General features: G+C 40.2%; 1 protein-coding gene and 1 long non-coding RNA gene across 4 annotated transcripts in view; one reads left to right on the top strand and one right to left on the bottom strand.

Annotated features, from left to right (window-relative positions):
- Nucleotides 1-21,049, bottom strand: part of PDE4B (phosphodiesterase 4B) — a 221,099-nt gene that overhangs the window by 118,761 nt on the left and 81,289 nt on the right. The window lies entirely within an intron of this gene.
- On the top strand, nucleotides 16,129-19,281 carry LOC128147668 (uncharacterized). Its single transcript, XR_008237064.1, has 3 exons — nucleotides 16,129-16,286; nucleotides 16,474-16,656; nucleotides 18,389-19,281. It is a non-coding gene; the product is annotated as an uncharacterized LOC128147668 (long non-coding RNA).

Genomic DNA, 21,049 nt, shown 5'->3' with positions numbered 1-21,049 from the left:
TCTGCAAAGGGCTAAATGTGATGACTCAAGCGCTCTCTTCTAGCTGTCCTGCCGATCGAGACTACATTAGCAAGGCTTCTTGGCTAGGGTGGGATTCTTCCTAACGCTCTTTGCTACTGTGGCTAACGCAAGAAGGAAAACTACCTGCCTTGAAAGAAGGGGACATGATGCAGCTCCAGCATTAGGTCACTGAAGGATACACAAAGAATACTGAGTTGCTCTCACTGACCTGATTGCCACACATGCTAACTGAGAGGAAGAGTTGCCATCAACTAAACACAATGTCAACTCTGAATTAAAAGTTTTCAGGCAAACTACAGGCTAGGAACCATTAAAATTGTGTTGCCATGAACTACATAAGTTATTTTCACATAGACTGCAGCCCAGGTGGCAGAAAGAAGGCTTTTAAAAAGATACTAATTTCTAGGAACCAACATATAAAATTTATTTATAACCCCTTACTAGAGGCAAATCTAATACAAAAGTAAAAAGACAGTAGAAGACATTCTGATACCCTCACTGGCAACTCAGATAACAGCATTAGGTTTCAAGCAAAACAAAATGTTTCATTTTTTTTATTACAGTCTGATTTGCTCCAGGTTACACATTAACCTGCTGCATTTGTGAGGCAATAGCATTGTGCCACGTGTGGGAGTCAGCAAATTAAATTGTAAAGCTTCTCTGAAAACAGTCTTCTCACAAAGAACACAAAGAAATTAAAATAACATAAACGATTGAAGTGGATGAGATTTTTATGTTGTCTGTATTTTTCCAAGAAGGTATCAGTTACCACCTGAATAAAGGTCTCTCTGATAGCATTTTTAATTTGGAAAGATCCTCTAAATAATTACATATTCTTACATTAGATGGTAATTTTTCTATAAAATTTACCTTCATAGGTAATAGTAGGAATATGTCATTCATCTTGCTTTTTATGTATAAGTTAAAACTATTGGGATTTACTGTGCTTTGCCTCCCAGATTTAAGGTGGAAGCGGGAGTGGGGATGCACTATCCCGTAGCCCAGGGATTCCCCAGGCACGGGGGGCTGCCAGGACACCATGAAACACCTTGGGTGGAGGAAACCCCAGGAAGCCTACCTGAATGGATTAGTATGGAAATTAATCAACTTTCTGACTAGTTTTTACCAAGATTCACTCCTTCATTGCCTGCTGAAAATCTTGCATTTGACATACACCCAACTGAAATGTCTGCAATAAAGAATAATGCTGGTTACAGCTGAGATGCAGAATATGACAGCGTGTAATACTTGTACACCATTTTCATCTGCTTTCTGCTTCATCACCATACTTTCCCCTTTCCTCCTCTATTTTCTCCTCCTCTTTTCATAGTGGTCTTGTAAGAAGATTTTTCCTAGCAGCAATATGCAGGAACTTGCAAGTGTTACAGCTGGTCTTGAGTAAGAAATCAGATTATTCCATAGCTGCAAGGCATCTACATTTTTTCCTGAGATATCTGAGCTGGCCAATATGCAAGAAAGGACTCTAATCCATCTGGACCACAGAAATCACAGACTTGCAGAACAGTTTAGGTTAGAAGAGACCTTTGGAAGAGTCTCATCCAAACCCTGCTGCAAACAGGTCTAACTAGACCAGGTTGCTCAGGGCCTTGCCTTGTCAGCTTTTGAGCATCTCCAAGGTTGGTGATCCCACAGCCACTCTGGCCCCTGTCCCAGTGTTTGACGACCAACCCAACCAAAACATTTTTTCCTTACAGCAAGTCAGAATTTCCCACGTTATAAGAAGAGGTTGTCTCTATCTTCTCTACACCCTCCCATCGGGCATCTAGAAGCAGCAATGAGATCTCCCGTTCCCCTTCTCTCCCTAAGGCTGAACAAACCCCGTTTTCTCAGCCTCTGCTGATACACCATGTTGACCGACCAGCTACGTTATTGATAACCCAGCACGGTTTGGGCTGGCCTCCCTCACTGCCGAGGGCAGGCTGCTGGATCAAGCTCAACTTCTCAACCAGGACCCCCAACCCTTTTCTGCTGAGCTGCTTTCTACCCACTCAGCACCCAGCCGGACCATCGTGTGGGGTAAGCTGATGTAACTGTCAGTGTTACTACGCTCCTGTATTAGTTAGCCTAGATGTCTTTACTTTCTTCTTCTAGTTGTCACTTAAATCTATGCTATTTCGCCTCTGCTTGGAATCTGATTTTCATTCCAGAAATTGTTGCTGGTTTTAAAAGTATACTCATCATTCCCATCAGCTCTTTATGAACAAACAACAGACTTTTTAAATATTCACTATATCATCAGAACTGATTTTAATTTGAACTGAAGCACAGGGATAATTTATGTTATCAAAACACATGCATTTTTCATGAGGAAAGTATGCATCTTGAAAAACACTGTCTTTAAAAAATACTAATGGCTTACTGACCATCCACATTACAGTTATAAAAAATACATACCCTTCAAAAACACAATAGGAAGATTTTGTTTTAAAAAATGTAATTGACTCTTCTAGTACTGCCACCAGGTATTTCCAAGAAGGATGTATGAATAATGTATCAAGTATAAAGGGAAGAGGTTATTTGCCCCTTGAATACAGCAAATAATCAGGTTTACCCAAAACAAATTTACAAGGCTTAGCATGCAACACATCACTTATGGTGTCACTGATGGAGATATATGCTCCATGAGAAACCCCTATGCAGGTTGCAATAGCTGCCCTTAGATCCATACCTTCCATATTCTTTGTTCATTCACTTTGATACCTGATCATCAGATGAGATCCTGATTTGGCAAACCCTAGTGAATGAACGGGTCTCAATGTACATGATTTTTCCCATGACCCCACGTCAATAAAATCAGATTTGGGCAAAAGTCATTTGCCCACCCTACTCTTATAAAGCATGTGGAATTCGTTGTGATATAGATAAATACAATATATGTATAAAAAAAAAAACAAAACAGGAGGTATATATTCCCTCTGTATGTACTAGCAATGCACTCGAGTTAGATCTCTAACGCTTTTGGCATTAATTATTAATCATCCTGAATGTAGGGAACGTAGGTTAGCTCCTACCAGCGACCTGCTGTGCCTGGATAAATTCCTACTTATGACATATTATGCAGAATTTTTCATTCCTTCACCTCTCTGGAAAGCGAAGATCCACAGCAATCCTTTTTATAGAAATAAGGAACAGGAACTGAAGTCTACTGCTCGATGACCCTGTTTCACTCAGTGCATGGAGAGCGCAGACACACGCATGGACGACCGCCTGCAGGCGTGCAAAAAAGGGTGGCAGCAGATGTGGGACCAAAAGGGGCACTGGCTCTACCTAAAACTCAGGGCTATCGACCATCTGGGTGACTTTATAGTCTGTCCACATTCTCCTTAACAGCTGTGGCTGCTATTCAGAAGAAAATACAAGGAAGATAGAAGATGCTCTTGAAATTAGAAAGATAAGAATTTACATTTTAAAAAACAAAGATCAACTAGTGGTTGTCTAGAAATCTCTCTTATTTGGTATGTACACAATGAAAACTCTCTTTTTGCATTTACTGTAGTATTTGTTAAAAATAAAGAAAATATGGCAAACCCTTGGTCGCAGGAGATGCTTTTCCTTCCCCCACGTTTAATAAGTACATATGGGGCAGCTGGAGGGAGGGACTGGCAAACTGAGAATCCAGCAACCCTGCCCTCATTTGTGCATGCAAATCTGTATGATTCATGTCTGAACTGATGTCAAAGAAATACATATTTATTAGTCTGTTCAGAAGTATGAGCAATGAGTGCTGCTCATGAGGTAGGATTAGTGAAGTTTATCACAATGCCTTAAGAGGTGATGGGCAAACATGCAAATCTACCCAGAAACCAGGAATGTCCCAGGTATACCTACTAATTAATAAGAACGACAGAGATATAGATTAAGTGATGTTATACAAAAGTAATATTCCTTTGAGGGGAGGGAATTTATTTATTTACTTAGATGTTTAAAAAAACTCGATGCTTTTAAACTACAGCTGAAAAAGATGGATCGAAAAGGAGTATTTCACAGGAGTAAACTTTCAGTTTACGAAATTTATTCCCTATAGCTGTAATACAACAAATTAAAACCTGAAATTCAATCTCTAATATTACTTCTAAAAAGGTGTGATGCATTTCTTCAGGAGAGAGGCATTTTTTTGAGAATAATAAATTAGAATAATACTTTTATAATTCAAAGTTAACATGTTTTTAATTGTAAGAACTGAACTAAACAGGCTAGAGAAAATAAAACCTTCAAAGAAGGTTATTGAAACTTCACATGATAACAAGTATCAGGCACAAATACTTGTCAATATGATTTCTCCCTTACACATCATAGCTCAATAATTCTTATTCATGGCTCCTGGTATTTCCTATCTACAAATCTGCCCCATCTACCACTCCCTTTTTGACAAGACCATCAGAATACAGTACATAAAAGAACAGGAATTTCTTCATAAACAAGTTTTTCCTGAATCTGCTGAACATTTCAGATCATAAAGTGTCCCCTGAAAAACTCTGGAAAATTAACATAAAACTAGTCCCTGAGGAGCATTATTAATTTTTTTGTCATGTAACCTATGTCATACTCCACTGGCAGCAAGAACTCATTGCTAGCATTGATGCTGCCCGTTGGGGATGTGTATATACTGGCGGTTTCCTCTGGGCCATTTATTCTATCAGATTTATAAAATTCATTAAAAAACTTGTGTAAACTAACCATTGTTAACAGTACTTTATACCATCAACTGAAAATCTTGAAAAGATTTACAGGCTGTCAGTTATGATGTGTTTTTTCTTTTTGGATTTCAGAGGCAAATATAAAATGGGTAAGCACACGAGATTTTATAAACTGTTTTAAACATTAAATCTGTATATGCTGTACAGTATTACCCCGTACTTCCTGGGCTTTCTCAATTTACTGTCATAGATGGATAGCATCCTGTAATTTTTAAAATATTCCTTCTGAAGTAACAGAAAAATAATCCCTCAACTTCCACTGAAATGGAAGTAGCAACTGATACACTTACACATGAAAAGTTCTACTTTGAATTTCAAAAAAAGCTCCAGATGGGCTTCTTAGCAGCTTGGGGCTTGTGGGGAGGGGGCTGGAATTAAAGCTGATTGACCTGATGGGTTGGTGTGGTGGGGAGACAAGCAGAGATGTCAAGTCTGAGGTTTGCTCTGCAGCTTGCAGGGATATCTCATAACACCTTTTTTATAGAAGATGAAAGCGTTTCAGCTTGAGATTAAAAATTTCACTGAAGGCCTCAGTAAGAAAAAAAAAAAAAAAGTATCTTTTCTACCTAATGTTTCTAATCACAGAATTCTGCTAAACCTGATAATAGATAAATTTCATTTTTAAATAGAAAATGGGTTACTTCTCTGTATATTGCAATATTCAACCCAGACTTTTTTCACAACGGACAACATGAATATGTTTAACCTTGTAAAAAACTGATTTACAGGGGCCATGCAGCCACCGCCATGAGAAATACAGTTCTGCTGTACCCTAATTTGATTTAGATAGCATCAAAATTATGTTTATAACATAGACAAAACCCAGAAATGACAACTCAGCTGCGATGCATTGACTTGCTCCTATGGCAAAGCAGCTCCGCACATCCCTGCGCACAGGCATGGGCAGCACCCTGGAACGATTCCTTACGGCGACAGCGATCAGACCTCAGCAAACACCACGTCTACTGGTCTGTAAACTAACGCCTCGGGTCCTCCGAAGCTCCTGCGAGAGGGAGGAAAGGAGAACTACGCCCAGCCCTTCTGCAACCAGCAAATGGAGGTGGAGGCTCTACTTGGTGGCATCCCAGCCAAAACAGGACCCAGGCCCCCCACATGCAAAGCAGCTAAAGGGCCAAAGATTTAAAAAAAAAAAAAAAAAAAAAAAATTAAAAGGAGACCTAGTCATCTGCATTGGTATCGTCCTAACTAAACCCATTAAAATCTTGACCATCAGAACAAACAATTCATACCTGAACCCAAAATCTTGCACCAGCTCCTACAGCTCCAGAGCAAGTTATAAGAACAATAAATAGTAACAGGACCTGGATGGCTACAGATTCTATAAAATAATCACGTCCACAAATCACCTTCCTGAAATTCAAAAGCACAAAACTAATTCAGATGGTCATCCGATACACGGCGGGGACAAGAAGCAGACCGTGCAGCCACAGGTACTGCCTGTACTCGGTCAGGAGAGACATTGCAACCCCTGGGAAGAAGGCTCAGGCGATGGAAAGACACTGTCTGCACCAACTTCCAGAGGGGATTCAGAAGATACTTCCCAAGGCCACCAAGAATTACATTTAAAAATCAGAAAACATTAAGCAGAAAACAGGGATTTGTTAAAACTGAAATACACTGAGAAAGCGCCCAAGCGCTGGCCAGCTTTGCTTCTTTTGCATCCCACAAACGCGTAGGACGTGTTCACAGCTCCAGGCTGAGATGAGATGCCCTCTCATACCCTACAGGACTGCTCCTCTTGGTTCGCTTCAGCGTCAAGTCTGACCGGGCACCAGGCTGGGAAGTTTTGGGGTGGCTCGTGTCCTTCTGCACAGGGAGGACCGTCAGGCTCTTTACCCTGGAAGGGCTTTCCAAGAGCAGTGCCGTGGGGCTGGAGGTTCAGCAGTGCACAGGGCTGACCACCTAGGGCTCTAGCTCACACTAAATTAGGGGTACGACTAACGGTATCGAACCGGCTCTCATTACAAATACAGCATAAATAGTTCTTTATGCTTCTTTCGAGGGGCTGATTATTGCAGGACCTAATTTTTCTGTGACCCTGTTCAGACTTCTTTTAGAATAAACATGAAGGAGAAACATGATGAGAACATCCACTGTTACTGATAGGTCCTTCCCAAGCACCACCAGATTCAACAGACAATACTGAAAAGGGTAATGTCGGTGATATAAATTCCCAGGCTGAAGATTTTCTAGCGCTCTTCCTCTTCTCTCCATTTCTTGTGGTGGGCAGAGGTTCAGTTCTCACTGTCCTTGTTTTGATACCAGAAGGAAACAAACCCATTAATATGGAGCCCACAAGTGGCAGTGTGGGCTGAACTCGTTATCCGCAGCGACAGCCACACAAATGAGCAGCGGGAATGTCTTGCTTTCTAAGGCTGATGCCTTCATTGACTCAACATGAACTAACTCATCAGCCCAAAGAAATCTCATGTCCTACTACAGAAAACCTTTTGGGTCATTCCCATAGACGATTTGTATACTTTCTTCTAGAAAGAAGAACACGAAAGCGTATTGTTTGACTCGCTATTCTTTTCTCTGGTCATCTCCAAGTACTGCACTTCATGTTCTCTGTCCCCATCACAAACTTTCTGATTTTTCCTGCCTGCCGCAGTGCTGATTTTTGCCGCTCTGTGTGCAGAGCTCCAGGGGCAAGCTCTGCTTTCAGCTACACGTAAGCAGTTCTTTTTGATGCCAACAGTGTACTAAAACAAGAATCTGTGAAGAAAATCTCTACACGAGTCTCATCTTTCAGCTTTAAATACCTGCCTTGTCATTCTGCCACCCCTGCCCCAGACACCAGTATTCTGTCTCCTACTAATATACATTTACTGGCAGCCCACACACTAACGTATCTTCTGTCTTCTTCTGGGCTCATCTGTACGCCCATCTTGGCTTTCATCTGTTATTACATATTCAGCTTTTTCCTGTATCATATCACTACTCCCTTCCTCTTGCTCTATCAGATCACTCTACTGTGTAAAGTAATTTCCGCTTGCTTTCCTAATTTCCAAAATTAAACACACAGCCAGAATATTAGTGGTTATATTCTGATAAGTGGTGCTGAGCATTGTGTAAGTATGTTAATAGCTACTTCATATTTACAACTAGATTCATCAGAATCAGTCTTCATCTCTCAAGAGTTACAGATGACAGCAAATTTATGGTGCTTTCTCCTCTGAAGCCTCCACCCCGTACTGTTAAAATGCCACCCAGCCTTCACCGGAGGACCTTTCTTGTCCCCATGTCAAGGACAGGCAGAACAAATTTTTGCTCTTGACACCTGCCTCCCGGGAAGAGGTTTGCAGAACAAACCTTAATATTACTCACAGTTTCCCCAAGAGATCTGAGTAAGACATCTGGACCAACATGTATAGACTGATTGCTGCATGCGCTGGATGGCAAAAAATTGTGACGCTCGCTTGCTAAAACAAGTCTTCAAGCTAAAGCAGGGACTGACTACACAAATTCCAATACCAGTAGAAACGACTTCAGTCAAATGACTCCGAGTTACAAAAAATGACACTTCATGATACCAGAGTCTAAAAGGCAAAAAAGACACCCTGGGATGAAAAAAAAACCCGACCCCCCCCCCCCCCCCCCCCAAAACCCAACTGCTTTGTTTTGTCTCAACAGCCTGATTGTTTCATGACGAAAAGGAGGAGGTTTGTACATTCCTGTTTATGGATGCTGGCAGGGGAATCTCCAGCAAGTTATCATGCTCACTTTGCATGGAGACGAGCTTACAAAGATTAGAAAATAACTACATACAATCTGGAAGCCTGCAATTGTTTTGTAGCAGACAAGGACATTGCATTCTTTCTTATATGCCACTTTTCCTACCTTAATGGACTTATTTTCCTTTAAACGGACATTTTTTTTGCAAGCTCTCTTCAATTAATATGAAATTTAATTGATGAAACGTTTAACATACTATCAAGGTACTTATTTACATAACACTAAATATTGAACATATCTTGTGTTAATGAAGGGAACCAGACCACAAAAAGACACAGAACAGAAAGCAAATGTTTTTGTTGACAGTGCAAACAGGAATAATATTGTATTTGTGTGCACACTGCTAGAAATAATTGAGATATAAACATAATGAACAATGCAGAGCAGAATGGGAAACAGCATCTGTCAGTAAGGTGACCTCTGGACTATATTATGTTTGATTTTTAAAAGGGAGATACAAAAGAATCACTATATTCTAAAATTTGAAAAACGGGTAAAATTGCATAAAAGAAAAAATAACCTTTTAAGAGTATTTAGCTAAATATGAAAACCAATTTCTATGCAATATTTTCAGGGTGAACTTCTGGTTTTACAATTAAGAGGCACTCATTTAATCAGAGGTGAGCACCATTAGTTTATAAGGATACATCTGTCTCAAACCTGATACGTTGAAAGCCACAGCACAGATTAAAGTGATGAATGTGAGAACAGCTTACAGCTGGCTTCTAAAACAATTATTTAGAAATACTAATGTGGGGAAGCCGTAGAGACAGGGTCACCGCAGGTCATCTGGAAAGAAAGCTGAGGTTTTCTACGACTAGTTTTTATTAGAGGGCTTCTGGTGCCTTTGCCTGCTACCCTCAGCTCCTGAGAGCCAGGGGATGTGAACAGAGTTAGGGCAGTCTCCTTATCCAGTCCCCTTCCCTTGACCGACCGGCCACCACCAGATGCTAACTGAGCCCTTTCCAAATATGCTGATGCTGAAGCTAACAGCCACAAAACAGAAGAAACCCCACACTCCACCTCCTTTCTAGTCTCCGTGCTAAAACGTGGATGAACAATTTTTGTCTTCCACATTCCATTTCTCGGAGCTCTCTGTAGACGCAGGAGAGGAAAGGTTCAGACCTTGCTCAAGGTCAAGGAATCCAATGCCTTGACAGCACAAGCAACCAGAACACGCAACGCCATTCACCTACTCACGTGCAATTTAAACTAAACTTTTCCATTTTTCAGCTTACATTGTCAGGTCTTAATAATTCATTCCTGTCTGTTGGATTAAATAAGCTTGCTTTCTTCGCTTTGGACCTATACCCAAGTCAGCATTTAACTCCTGCTCACTGCATAGCAGCTGACCTTTCTCCTTTTTGTCTAACAAACTTCTTAGTACTTGATTATATTCTTCTTGCAGTTTTCTAATGCAAAGCCCCTTCTGTCAGTGTTTATTTTAACCCCACATGTTCGATTATACAAAATATAGCTTGCTTTGGTGATGCTTGGTTCCTTCTAGCACCATAAAGATCTCTAACCACTCGAATGCTGCACCATTGCACAGAGAAATCCAGCAGAATCATTTCTGCAACCTGTTACTTGTTTTTGTTTTTCAGAAGTCTGCATTTTACCAGGTGTCCCCTTAGATTTCACCTCTTGCCTTACGATAATTTAATGTCAAAACTTCATGCAATTGCAGGAATGGAGGAGGAGGGATGCAGGCTGGGAGGAGGCAGACCCAGATCCAAGAATTAACTGTCAGACGAGGTGAACACAATTCTGCCCACAGCTCATCCGTAACGTAATGTAAAACCCACCCCTTGAATTTACCTTTCTTGAAACGATCCTCTTAACATGCCCTCACATGTTAGAGGCAAAAAAAATATTCCAGTAATAATGAAGCTTGTTTATACCAAGAGATCTGGATTTTAAACTTCTTGAATTTAGTTTATCTGGACAACATACCTTGGTGTTTGGTGACCTTACAAGTTTTTGACGGAGAAGACTCTATGACAAATAATGTCAACCGCTAGAATACACATTTGAGTTAGAAAAATGAGCTATTGTTTTGAATACATTAAAAACAGGAAATGAAACTAAAGATTATTATGTGAATCCAATGTGCCTATCAAAGGGCAACAGATGATTTAGTCATGCTTTTCCTTGGCTCTAACGTCCATGCCTGCACTTCCAATAAGCAATGCTGCCTAACAATTTCAAGAATTTCCATGAAACCAATGTTCAAAATGCAGTCTGATTATTTATAATACAATTTGCACATAAAGAAAATTTTAAAACAGAAATAAACTTTCAAATATTTAGCAGTGCTGGTATAATCCGTGCACATTTTCCCCCAGGAAACAGAAAGTATTGTCCACAGAATTCATTTAATCAAAACCTAATTAGCATTCAATAGTAATTCTTTAAATTCTTAAGCATGTTTCTGTCAACAGCATAACGTCCATGTTACAGTAATTTGTCAACGTGATTTTGACAGCCATTGTATATACTGAAAAATATTTTCCATGACCAAGAAGAACCTTTAGGATGTCTGGATTTTTTTATTTTACTTTTTTTTAAGTCTAAAATTATAAAAGTTTTCAAAAGTCTAAGCGACGCAATCCAGGACAAAGACCAGGAAAATCTAATAGCAGAAAGGATTTTTTGCGCTTAACTTGTAATAATAATCACTAGCGGCAAAGTGTTATGCAGAATATGCAGAAATTGGATGAGCCTTTCCTTATCTGACAGTCCAACACTCCCAGTCTAGCACTGGTGCATTATACAATCCATACTGGAGGGCAGGTTTGGGGTGGGAGGCAGCCGTGGGGAAGAGGGGGCTGCGGCAGAGACACCCCTGCCTCGTGCGACGGGGTTCAGCTCTCCTCTCCATTTGTCGACTGGGTAAGAGATCGTTTTCATCCTACTTATTTTGAGACTAGCAAACAGAGAAGTCAGGTGAATATCTTTAAGTAAAATGTAGCCCTCTTTTTCAAATGTAATGAGACTGTACCTTTTTACGTTTCTCATACACAGTATTTGCTCTACTGCTGAACCTTGTTATCCAGCAGAAGCCTGCCTATTTCTCTTTTTTTTTTTTCTGCATTTGCCCCTTCTCTGTGTTTCATGCTAAATATTTTTAGATTGCCATGAAATTTCAGTAATTCATATCTAGATGACACATGGAATTTCTCACGAAGAAAGGTGCTATATATAGATTTACATTTTTATTATAAAGCTTAAAATCTTAACTTCCCCTGAAAAGGCATAAATATTACATATGGCTGTTGAATTTGTAAACCTACACAAACAACTGGAAAAATAAATTCAAGCAACTTATGGCAAGAAACATCACAAACCACCTGCGCTACTGAAACCAGCAATTTGTAAAAAATCTGACACAGAACTAAATATCTTATGCCTTTAATTACATCATTTGTAATGAAGGCTCAGCTATGTATAAGCATAGCATGACATTTTTTAAATTATAGCTCATAGTACACAGAAAAAAATGTTTATATTGGATTACCATCTTTAGATATAACCCCTTTTCTTATATTTTATGAATGAGTATAGTACTTATGAGAAAGCAGCACGGTGGAATAGATAAATGATAAGCCCTGCACCCTTTGCAGGATTGCGCTAATGCACAGCAAGCCCAAATAGTGGTGTTGTTTCGTTCAATCTGTGGAGCAAGCTGTCATTGTTTTCTGGTGTGGTACAAACTTACTGTTAAAGAAAAACCCAGCTCTGAGAAACTTGTACTAATTGGTGATAACAGAAGGTGCAACTTGAGCAAAACCAACCTCCCCAGCAGCGGGATCACGGAGCCACCCCTGCCCACCTTTATGGCCGGTCAGCCTCTTCTACCTCCTCCTTATCTGGGACAGTCTGAGCAAAACAGTTTTGCACTTGGGAAGGTGAAAACGGCAGGACATTACAGTAATCAGGACTTCCGTATTTTCTCTCTTTAGCACACGGTTTACATTAAATCTCATTATCTGTCCGCTAGAACTTGAGTGAGCACTTAGGAAGAATGATCCCTGCATAGCACGCTGCTCCACTGTTGTTTGGGATCAGCTGTCAGTTAATACCCTGATGAGGCTCTAGCTTCATGCCGTGCCCGTTAGGCTCAAGAACTCCTGACCACGTAAATCAGAGCTGCCTCGATGAAAACACGTTCCCTCTGTGCGCAACGAAAGACGCGTCCCTCAGAGGACGCTGACACATTTCCAGTTACAATGACACTTCTCCAGCCCTTTCAGTGGACCAGGCAATTCACATCCCAAAAGAACAGATTTGCTCATTGAATGTTTTATGTACAGTCAAGTAAAAAAATACCCATTAAAACACAACAGTCCTCTCCAGTTAGCAAAGAGATGGAGCAACTGAGTGATTGTGGACGCTGGTGGGCACCTCTCCGACTGCATTAAGCAGTATGTACTACAACAAAGAGGAGAACGCAGGCAAACAATAAGCTTTATATTCCATTTATTAAAGAGCAGAGACTACGACTATTGTATCAACAAGTTTAGCAACAGCAATACTGATCTCTGCATTCAGGGCTGCTTTCCCCATAGGGGAAAGGAAAAGAAGGTGGTTTTCTCAGCACTGGGGGCGGGGGGGGGGACCAACAAAGAATAAAATTACGTAATTTGCTTGTTTATCAGATCACCCTTCAAGTTCTTCTCCTTTTTGTCTTCCTTTGCCACCATTTTAAAAACCCATCTCCACAGTGCTAAGACCTATTTCCACAAACCAAGCTCCAGATTAGGAGAGAAGGCTTATGTAAACGATCCTGGATGAGCTGCTACCAAACCCACACCTTCACCAAAGGCACCGGAAAGGTAAACCTGCATGGGAGTGACCATCTCCCAACAGAACGTGCCAGAAAGTTCCAGCACTGGCAAAAACTGACTTACAATAAAATTTAAAAAGAAAAGACAAGCAGTTAAAGATACACAGAATACAGCTTAATGAAACTGCTCTTTGCTTGAAGAACTAAATATTGCCGTTAGAGGTTTGAGCATTAAAACCGTTTACGAAACAGTGAAAGACCCCATTCTCATTTCATTTCACTAGAGGAATTCAAGAAGTGACTAAAAAAACCTCCAGCTACTTAAGCGCTGCATATTCTCAAGATGAGTAACTATATATTTTATATTAGAAGGAGTCATCCAACTTCAGCTCTTACTAAACAAAAGAGTACTTGACAGGAGTGACCGCATGGCAAAAACATTCAGACTCACTTTGGTGCCAAACCCAAAACACAAGGAACTCAAGTCACGACAGCCACCGGGAGGAATACGATCAACTTCTGCTAGAAAAAGAGGAGGGTGTGCTTCTGAGTGATGAAGTATTTGAATTCCATTTTGTATGTGAACTGGATACAAATGCTCACCTGGATCCAACAGCAGGAGCTGGAATAACCAACAGCTAATGCTACAATGCATTACTGAATGCTGAACTCCCTGTGCCACTCAAAATAATAACAGGTTAGTTATTCCTTTGTTAATCCATTAACACAAAACCCTACTAAATGCTAACTTTCAGAAGCAAATGGCCTATTCTGTTGACCTGTTTTTCATGAACAATTAATGATACATTTCAGCTACTTTTTAATATGAAAAAATGCTGTGCAAATGAGGCAAGTCCTTTTTTTTTAAAAAAAGGTCTATTTCAGAGATTTTCTCAAGATAAAAAGCAAATGAATGATATTAAAAACCAGTGTGGATTACACAAGCAATTTTAATTAAAACTACAAAGTGATTTTAAACTGGACTATAAACTTGTTTAAGGGAAAGAAACTAGTTATTTTCTTAAGGAAAAAAAAAAAGCTCTAAATGTCCATGTTTCCATAGAGACAACCTCTATCCTTTTGTGCTTACTAATCTATCTTGGTCGATCAATACTTTATGGTAATTGTTTCCATGGTAATTGCAACTATAATAATCCCCCTTTTCAGTATAAAAGGAATGTATAAAAGCAAAAACAAAACAACTTGAGAAACACAGACTGTGTCTGCAACAGTGACAGCAGAACACACTCCTTTGTCTTGATGAAAATAACTTTAAAATTTGTGCTTAATTAACCCAGCTGGAGTTCAGTTTAGATGGAAGTTTCATTGGGAATCTGAGGATGAGGATGCAAAGTTGGTTCTGCCCAGTACTGGGCTCAATCCTGTGCAGCCAAGTTCAGCAAACTGAGAAAAATAAACTAGAGAGCCTTTGGGGCTGATTTCCCATGGCGTGAAGGAATAGCACAAGGCTGTGAGCATCGCTGCTACCCTTCAGCGCTCCTTTCTTATCCTGGCACCCTGCTGACGTTGACAGGGACAAGAACGAGGCGGTGCCAGTCCAGAACATCAGGGAGAAAAGGAATGGCAAAGAATGAACCATTAGTGACAAAATAAATAATCACAGAGAGCGGGGGGAGGAGGGTTTTATTTCCACGCTGGACCCACATCCAACCTGATCATCCAGGCGACGTGCAGAAATGCTGGGTATCACTCATGAGGCACTGCAGAGAACAGCCCCGAGTCCTTTATCTTAGTCATTAACTTCCTAGAAATCATCATTTAAATGTTCATTATCATTCAACTAAAACAAACAATAAAATGAAGCGACAATGCAAACTTCATGCTTCGCACGGGTCAGTATTTGAGCTCCAGTTAACAGTGAAAAGGCCTTCCAACATAGCCATGAAAAGTTAGATCTTGAGCAAAATTATTCTCCGGGTTTAAATTTTTGCAAAGAAAGAGACATCACTCCCAAAGTAGTGTTTCCACATAGGCAAATCAAAGCAGGAGGGTAAAGGTAACATCAGGTAAAACAAATTTCATCAATATAAAGATTAGCAATTAGCAGCTAGCTAAAAAGGAAATTACCTAGAATACTTAAGGAAAATACTCCCCTGAATTAGGACCAATTTAGCAATTTCTGATAGCTTTCCATGTGAACCAAGGAGAGCAACAGTATAGAAATTAATTATGTTGATTATGTACTTGATTACAGTGGATTAAAAAGCATTATACAAGTGCTGTTCCCATGGCACTGTGAACTGTGTGACTGCTTGCTTCACAAACCTCTGCCATAGAAACGCAGCAGCTCTGAAACTCCAGGTTGGCCGGATCCCTCTCTACCTGTTTTAACTGGTCAAATTTATTTTCCGGTTAAAACATCCAGAAAAGTGGAAGATGTGGCATTCAGCTGACCTCACTGCTTTAGCTGTGCATCAGGTCTGCTACATTTAAACAAGCAAAACTGGAATATAAAGCAGCCACCAGCTAAAGTTTATGTTTGTTAGCGTGCGTTGGCTCATCTGCATTCACAATGCCAACGGCTCTGTAAAGAGCTCAGCCCATCGCCGTTAGGGAAGGATGGCACAGAAACCTGAGCCAAAAAGTGCATTTTAGTATTTTTTTTTTTTAATCATGGACAAAAGAAAAACCAAAGTGTACGTGGCGGGAAGAAAAGTAGAAAGGATCTATTTGTTTATGTAATATTCTACATTACACAAAATTCCCCAAACTAACCCAGAGGTTTAAACCCTACGCTAGCCTGAGCTCACACCAGGGATTATCTGGTGGCATCCCGGGTGGCAGCAGCAGCTCTCAGTTGTCAGCCAGAGCGCAGGGGGACAGGAGGGAGCACTCAGGCAGCATCCGCGTCCCCTCTGAACCACAAACCACGCACAAATCATGGGCTGGCTATCTCTGACTAAAGCACGCTAGAAGAAAGTCAAGAATAGATCTCTATGAGGCAAACGAGCCCTCGGTGGCACCTCTCCAAGTGCTGGTCCAAGGTAGGTCCAAGGATACGTTTGACCTGATGCGTCAAGCAGGGAGACAGTTGCTTTGCATTTTACATCACTTCAAAATGATGACGAATGTTTTAAATCAATAGCTAATCTGTAAAAATGCAAAGGCAAGGGCAACTTGAGGGGGAAAATCCTGAAGGCACACAAAAGGCTAATTCTACTTTAACAACAGGTCACCTACTTCAGCAATGAAGTTACCAAGGAACCCCTGAAGACAAGGAGCTGCCAAGTCCAATACATCAGCCAGTGCCGCGTTACGGTGTAGCCTGCTGCAAGGGCTGACCTTTTTGAACTCTTCCTGCAATGTGCAGAACACAGCATTTGGACCAAAAAAAATGTGGGCAGAAGGAAAACTGTAAGCCATTTTTGTGACTAGCTTCATGCACATTTTATGAGCCCTTCTCTTGAGACAATATACTAAAAATGGCACACCATTTGTTTTCTCAATTGCTTCTGTGATTGAGAGCCATTTTTCTGAAACAGTTGCAACCAGGTTGTGGGGCAGGGTGGAAATATTTGAGTTGTTTGCCAGTTCAGTATTTTATATGTTATATATATACACACGTATTTATATGCATATACGTATATACACACACATATATGTTTTTATATACACGTATATACACACTTATATTAAAAGAGTACCTACCTGCTTACTAGCCTATAACTCTAATGACTTCTTTGGGAAAGAACTCTTCATCACACAGGCACAAAGAAGGAAACTCCCAAGGCCCATGGCTGGCAATTAGAAACTCTTCCATAAATGTAGGGAGTTTGTAAAAATGCTAAATATATAAAAGCAATAAAACCCCATATTTCACATATATTATGAAAACACAAAATCTGTATTTAACCAAGTATATTCTAGTACTTGAATTATTTATGGCAAAGCTCTTTTCAAAAGTCATTTAAATACTCTAGGAATTAGAATAAAATATTGAAGTTTAGTTCTTTTAGTGCCTATGAGTCAGAATACAGAGAGTGCGTGAATCCGTAAAAATAAATGTTTGAACAGGTTAAATATATAAAAAGCACCATTAAATACCGTGGCAATACCACTGTGGTATTTCCTATATTTGGAATGGATAGTGCACTAAAGGAGTCATATTTTACCCCGCTAAAGGCCTGATCCTGCTTCCACTGATGTCAAAGGGACTTCTGCCATTGACTTTAATGACAGCAAAATCGTCCCTTAAATGTTTAATAGATCCCTCTGTGCTATAGGGCTAAACAAACATGCAGGTATCCTTCGCTCGTATTTAATTCTAAAATTAAATTCTTTCATTCTGAATTCTTAAAATCTCAATTAAAATTAACTCTTCTGCATTATTTATTTTTAAATAAAAGTTAATTTTAAAACCTTTAAAGAAACTCAGAAGTTTCTGCATGACATCCAGAAAAGGGAAGCAAAAACCTGGAAACTTTTAGGTGGAAAGCACTATTTCTTTGATGAGAAGAATCAGGACCCCGCTCCAGAAGGGAGAAGAGACAGCACAGGGGGGTCAGAGATGCAACTTTGCTGTGTGCGACCTGCCATCCAAAGGGGACTTTTTTTGAAGGGTAGAAGCCAGGGAAGAACTACAGCTACAAATGGCAAATACCTAATGCGTCTGTTCTGTAACAAAAAAAATACTCGGTATAGCTGTATGCTTCACTCCACTTCGAAATGCAATAAAAATAGCACAGTGTGATAGTTTTGTAACCGTGCTGGAAGCCCCCAGTTGTTCCATTTTTACAAATTTATACAATCATGTTACACTTAAAAAGCCAGCTAAGAAATTGTATGGGTTTTTAATCTTAAATTGTTGATTTAGAAAGAACTCCTGTAAAACTCCACTTCAATGATGGAGAATCTACCTCGGCAAGCTGTTTCAGTACGCCCTGTTTTATATTAACATTATCTTGTTCAGGTTCAATTAGAGAGATGTTCCCCATGCATTTTCACTGAGAACTATAATGCTTTCTGCCCCACTTTGATAGCCTGAAACTATTAAAAAAAAAAAATAACCCAACCAAATTCTGAACTGCATATGCTTGTCTTCTTGAAGTTCTCATTATTAAAGTGCATTTCTCTTCCTCCTCCTCAGGTAGCAGATGGAGTAGTACAAATCGCACTTCAACGTGTCATTGGGAAATAATTTGAATAAGTATAGCTCATTTTTAAAGCTGTAGACACCAGAAATATGAGGAGAAATATGGCCAAATACATGTAACATACTGACAGCCATGCAGCAGTGAAAACGTAATTTAAGAACTGATGACAAAGAGCATACAGCTGTACGTGCATACATAATAGTAATAAATACTTTTCTTACCCCACTGGAAAATCAGCCTTTGTGTGAAAATGGACAGCACGATAGTGCATAATAGTGCATGGTGTAGAGTAAGGTGAAGGTTACTGACTTTGCTGCCATGCCTGAAGTCACGGGAAATGCTCAACATCCTAAAATATACGTTGTATTTTAGTGAAGAGTTTGTCCTAGCTGAAAACCTAGACTGAAAATATACAACATTGATAGAAAATAAGAGAAGCTTCCAACCCAAGATGCTTACCTAAAGGCTAAATACGAAGAACTACTATCTTTATTAAATACTGTATCTAATCGAGATATGGCTAGACAATGTTGGCAGCTCCGAAAACTCTTGAGGTTTGGACTTGCTTCCCGTGCTGATGACCAAGCAGCCATCAAGGCACTTCTGCCATTTTATGTCCCGTGGCTCAACGCAAGAACCTCAAACACCTTCAAGTTGCACCAAGGATGTTTCTTACTCTAACAGTCTCCTACCAGGTTGCAACAGGACTGGAAGTAATCGCTTTGGTCAATAAAACAGAATACAAATGCCAGGATGCATTAGGCCAGCCCACAGAAGAGAATCAATGTAGCAGCCACTTATTTTGCTCTTCAGAAAGTTGCTCAGTGAGCTCATTCCTCCTGTCTTCTCCTCCTCCTTCCTCCCTGCGGTTCACCCCGAAAATCACCTTCAGGATTTTGTAGAGTGCAAGGGAGTTGATGAAAACCTCATCAACGAACTCTAGTGAAGATAATTTATGGATAGAGGAAACTTTGATCTGAGGACACAGAAGAGCAGCACTGGCAGTGCCTTTGATGCAGATGATCGATTGTTTTTGGCAATGCTGTCTTGGTTGTGCTGTTAGTTAAGGGATTTACCTTTCTTCTCAGGTTGAAATGTCTTTTGCCAAATAAAATTTTCATTCCTTTTATGTCAATTATTTTGTGTTGAATATATTGACTCAAGCCTTTGTTGTGGGTGTTGCCAGGAGTGAAAAGTTTTTCTAGACCTCCTTCCTTTGAAGAATGTTTCAATATTAAGTATGAGTAAGCTAAAGATGAAGATGAGTCAGACCTATCACTCAATGAAGAGGCAGCAAGAGGGACTTTGAACTATTGGAGACAATATGGAAGCCCTCAAGTGCACTGGGAAAAATTTACCCAAATGCTTCTTTCAGCTGGGAGGATCACATTCGCAGGAGCCTCATGGAACACGGTATGTAACTCCTTTATGATTTATTGGACTTTCTCAACACACGTTCAGTGGAAGAAAATGCACCTTTAGCTTAAAAGGGAGCAGGCAAGTCATTACATGACCCTGAACATTTAATACGAAAGTGATATCCAGTTTCTAGACTTGAAAAGCCCACAGGAATTAAAAGAAATCTTAATTTCTCTAGCATTTCTGCTGAACTGATTCCCTGAAGTCAAGTAAATTTTTCCTCTACTTCTCTGAGTAGTACAAAAAAAGTCTGAAAATTATTCAAAACTTGTAGCTCATTTTTAATGCTAGAGACAAAAATGCTTAACATCAACTTTACTGACAATTTATTTAAAGCAGAAAAGAGCTCTATTAATAATATTTATCTATGAACATAAACAACTCATTCTTTTTGAAAAGGAGGTCAAATGTCCAAAATAGCAGTTAATCTTCCTGTTCATTGATTTTGTTAATTATCAGTAAACTTTCAATTTTCATGGGAAAAAGACCATCCCTTGCAAGAGGGCTACAGATCCTGCAAATCTCCAGGAAGGTAGTGTCAGCCTGGAAGCACACCTGGGATTCCCTTGTAATTATTTACTTTTTTTTTCTTCATGCCTTGTTGCATATGACCTCCTGTCGAACAACTCCGCTACAAACAAAGAAGGATTTACTTTTCTAGCATTACAAATGTGATGATTCCCTTATAATCCCATTCTTTTTTCACACCACTCCGGGGGAAACTGAATTGGAACTGACAGGTCTTGGTATAAACAAAAAAAAACACCCCCAAAAATTCAACTGTGAGTGTTCTTGTGACAAACTCTAACACACCAGCACACTGACACGCATGAAAGCCCTCAGGTGCAATCTCCGTACTCTCTGCTAGATTCTCCCAGGTGGAAAAACCCATGCCCGTGGCATGGAGGTGGCCAGGGAAGAAGAGAGGGAACGCGCCTTCAGCCCTGCTCTGCCTTGACAGGCGACGGCAGCACCCGCAGAGCGCGATGCCCCGCTTTCTCACGAGCAGAGGGATTTCACACGCGTCTCCCTTGCGCGGCGTAACTCAGAGAGGACCATGCCTTCGGGATGCTCTTTCGGAGCTTCGTGTCTCTACCCCCTTCCCAGCTTTTAGGCACAAAACCGTACAGAAAAACCTGCTGCAGTATAAAACATTGACACGATGGGGAAAGAGGAGGTACATCAGGCCGGCAGCGCCCGAGCCCGGTGCAGGCAGCTGCGGCGGTGCCAGCGCT

This window comes from Harpia harpyja, chromosome 11 (assembly GCF_026419915.1).
Source record: "Harpia harpyja isolate bHarHar1 chromosome 11, bHarHar1 primary haplotype, whole genome shotgun sequence".
NCBI classification, from domain to species: domain Eukaryota; kingdom Metazoa; phylum Chordata; class Aves; order Accipitriformes; family Accipitridae; genus Harpia; species Harpia harpyja.
This window is presented reverse-complemented; position numbering and strand designations above follow the sequence as displayed.